We start from the raw sequence: 4,586 nt of genomic DNA, 5'->3' as shown, positions 1-4,586 counted from the left end.
TCCAATAGAAAAAGGACCACTAGGAGGAAAAAGAATAGCAACAGGCGAACTAACTAGTTCTCAAGAAGCCTCTTAACAAAACATGAGGGATCAAGCTTTTACATCCCAAGAAGTGCATGAGAAGCATCAACCTCAACTTGGGCCTAGTGCTAAACAAGATGAGGCTAGTACGACCGAGGATAGTTCTGGGGGTTCTGTTTTTGTGGATAAGGTGAATGAGACTCTAGATGCCATCATTGATGCTCATAGAAGTCGCATTGCAGCTTTATCTGAGCTACCCAAGAAGCTTCAAGAATACCCAAACCCTCGTGATCAATCTAGCTGTACATCAGCAACTCATTAGGAAAGCTCAATCAATACTTGAGGGACCACCTCCACCTATTCCTCAAGGCCCAACCTCTCTTAAGCCAACATTAGAAACCATACCAGAAGTGTCATCAAGTCAGGAAATGAAAAGTGAGCTCATCTCACAAGCTCATAGTAGCGAGAAGTTTGCAACAGTCCACCCCATTGAAAGAGGATATTCTGCCACCACCTAGCCTTGTTTTCCCATGCAATGATGAAGTTATTGATGCTAACGAGGACATGGCAAATGAGATGTGGGCAGCAGTTCATGAGAAAGTTAATGAGAATATGTCCTCTATTATTTCACCTCCATTCTCTGAGGTGGATTTTACCAGGAGCATAGAAAACAACTTTAGACGCGCAAGCATCCAGGAGGAAGTTCAAACAATTGTTTCTCCTAGAAGTAAGCATACAATGAAAACCTTACCATCATATTTGGGAGAATATGAGAACTGTTCTCAAACCTTAAGGATACCCTCCATGCATAAAAGGTTGACAAAGGAGATGGATATGGGTATCGTGCAAGCTATTTTGTCGGCACCAGTGGCTTGTACCTTACCTTTGCTTGATTTGATAAAGCTTCGACCTGAGTTGTGGAATGATATTGCCACATGTTTGTCAGAGCAGGTATTGCTACAAAAGGGTCACCATCATTGTACTATACACCCTGAGACAAAGCATGTTATGCCAGTTCTTATCAACAAAGTAAGAAACTTTTGTGAGGACGATTAGGGAAATGCTACCCTCCCATTAGAAGTGCGAAAAGTAGCTTCAACTGTAATACTTGATAGTGGTGCAGGAGTGGGCATTGTGACAAGGTCCATTTGTAGGTTGACTATATAAATCACCTAAAGTACGGAACTAGAGAAAGAAATGCCAACAAAGGAAGAATCCAAATTTCCTTATCCAAACACAACAAGATAAACTTGTTTGAACTCTAAAGAAAGAGATTTCAACAAGTGAAAATGCCGATGAGATTACCCTCATCATAACATGCAGGCTATAGATAAAAGAAGTTTATCTAGAGAATGCCCACACTATAACTTCTAGTGAATTTAGAAAATAAAATTGTCTTTGAATGTTGAGGTCAACATGCTAAGTGATGTAAGCAAAGCAACACTCTTGAGCCCAAATTATCCCATAAGATAATATATGTGAGGGATCACTAGCGTCCCATACCACCATGATGCCACCCATACATACCTTAACAATTTGAAACTCCCTAGTATGCCGTCTAGGAAAATATGAATAAAATCTTGTATAAAAGAAATAAGATGGCCTTATCCAGACTTTCACATACTAAACCTATCTCTATATACTTGAGACTACATCAAGGAATAACTCCTTCTGAGGACATCATTTAGAAAAGAAATTGAATTATTGGCGAGTGGGGCAAACCAGCTATTAGGAGTACCAGGATGCGCTTGCAGCTAGCAGATGGAAGCTTAGAACATCCCCTTGGGCTACTTGAGAACATATTGGTCACCACATGTGGGATTGAATATGAGCACACCTTTGCAGTAGTAGATTTTGGAAAACATCCAAACTATGAAGTGATATTGGTGGGTAGACCTTTCATGCGACAATTTCAAATGATTCAAGATTGGGGATACAATTATTTGTACCTTCGACATGATTCTGTCATCATAAGGGTCAACCTAAAGAATCACTCATATCGTGATGTAACAAGGTCTCCAATAGATGAGTTTGATTCTGCTTCATCTGAGGGCTCAAGAGTTACATTGTCAGATGGGCGAGAAGATCTGTGGATGTGTGGAGCCTCATGTAGGGATTTCAACACTGAGAGACTTAAGGGTAATCGAAGTGTATCAAACGAGGCATACATTCCACAACCCTTCCCTGAGCACTTAATTGATCCACTAGAATGGAGTCATGTCCTTGCAACATTATCGACATGTGCTTTACCTAAGCCAATTCAATTTTGTGACTCAGATGGATATGACATTATTCCTATACGAATGGTACAACCACGTGACCTTCTAGATGTTTTGTACTATGGGGATGCGTCCAAAACAGCACTGCATGTAGAGGAAGTCTCAGTGGAGGATTTAACACTCGAATCTGCTAATGATGCTGATAAGGAAGATGGATGGGACTCTGATTTTGATAATGATGTGATAATCCCTGAGGAAGAGTTAGGAAAGGCATGCCTACTCTTGAGAGGAAGGGAGGTTCAAGTAGAGATCCCTCGAAGCCGACCTAAACGTAAATGCTGTAAATGCCATAAGAGAATCCGTAAACAAGATGAGAGGGAACGACGTGAGAGACTACAAAAAGAAAAGGAGGAGTCTAAGAATGAACACTCTAGACCACCACCTCACTTCTCAGGAAAGAACGGATATCTATACTATGTCCAAGCACAAGATAGTATCAAAGACCAAGTAAAACGATCAGATGGATTCCAACCAGGAGAAAAGCTAAAAACTGTTAGCAAAAATTGCAAAAAAATGAAGAAACAAAAACCAAAACTCAAGTCTAAAACCGATTCAAAAGAGAATGTCGGAAGTGCAAAGATAACGGTTGAACAAAAAAATCTGATGCAAGATTGCAAAGGAGAGTTCAAAACCGCATGGTCTTCAATGAGTGACGACTCAAGTGGACAAGAACAAGGTCTCAATGTTCCCCCCAACTTCACATAGTACACTCTTCAAGATCGGAAGATTGTTCTTCAAAACCAAGCGTGCCAGGGGTTTCATATGATGGTCCAGAAGATGCAAAAAAGATTGATATCGCTAAGCCAGGAGAAGAGCCTCGCTATGTGTGGATTGCCACGGACTTGTCCTTAGATGAGGAGAAGTTATTAATTCAAACAATAAAGGAGTATCGTGATGTTTTTGCTTGGAGTTATAAAGACCTCAAAGGAGTTGATCCAAGCATATGTCAGCATACAATTCCATTGCGAGAGGATGCAAAGCCTTCCAAGCAACGTCCTTATATTTACAATGAGAATTTTGCACGAAAGATAAAAGAAGAAATAGACAAGCTCTTAGAGGCAGAATTCATCTATGAGATTGAACACACTGAATGGGTCTCCCTTATTGTAGTGGTGCCCAAGAAAAATGGAAAACTTCGAGTATGTGTAAAGCAGCTACTGTACGTGATCATTACCCACTTCCAATCACGGATCATGTTCTGGAACGAGTTGCAGGGAAAAAGGCATATAGTTTCTTGGATGGATTCTCCGGTTACAATCAAGTGTCAATTGATCCAAAGGATCAACACAAGACAGCCTTTGCTACTGAAGATGGCATCTTTGCCTATCGTGTTATGCCATTTGGTCTAACAAATGCACCAGCAACCTTTTAGCGGTTAATGAGTCATGTATTCAAGGAGTACCTTAGGCAATTTCTTGAGATCTTCATGGATGATTTATGTGTTCACTCACAAGAGCGTGATGATCATATAGAATACCTCAGACTTGTGTTTCAAAAGTGCCAAGTTTATCGTATATGCTTGAATCCTGACAAGTACAAATTCATGGTAAGACAAGGGAAAATTTTGGGCCATATTGTTTCTCGCAATGGGATTTCAACAGATATGGATAAAATTGATGTCATTGTCTCATTACCTCGGCCTATCAACCCTAAAGGGGTACAAACATTCATGGGACATTGTGGCTATTATCGTCGATTCATTTACATGTATGCTGTCCTAGCCAGACCATTATATGCTCTTCTTGTAAAATTTAATTGGACTGATGAGTGTGAGGAATCCTTTGAAAAGTTGAAGCAAGCATTAGTGACTGCACCCATCTTACGAGCACCAGATTGGAACCAAATCTTTCATGTCCATATTGATGCTTCAAACTTTGCAATTGGATGTATTTTGGCTCAATCGGGAGAACATAATAAGGATTTCCCAATCTCATATGCTAGTCGTTCGACAGTTGAACAATGCTGAGAAGAATTATACCACAACAGAAAGAGAAGGTTTGTCCATGATATGTGAAAAAGTTTCGCCATTACCTTTTGGCAAACAAATTCATATTTTTTGTGGACCATCAAGCACTGCTATATTTGGTCAATAAGCCTTGTGCAACTAGAAGGATTGTGAGGTGGTTTATCATCCTTCTTGAGTTTGATTTTGAAGTGGCAGTCCGAAAAGGAACAACTCATCTTAGGGCAGATCATTTGTCTCGAATCACCTCTGGCGAAGCTCCTGTGGGTGTGGATGATGATATGTTAGATTCAACACTTTTCCTGGTAGAGACAGCTCCTAAA

This window comes from Cibotium barometz, chromosome 5 (genome assembly GCF_041138505.1).
Source record: "Cibotium barometz isolate CiBa-2024 chromosome 5, ASM4113850v1, whole genome shotgun sequence".
Taxonomy (NCBI): Eukaryota; Viridiplantae; Streptophyta; class Polypodiopsida; order Cyatheales; family Cibotiaceae; genus Cibotium; species Cibotium barometz.
The sequence above is the reverse complement of the archived record's forward strand: the minus strand, read 5'-3'. Positions refer to the sequence as shown.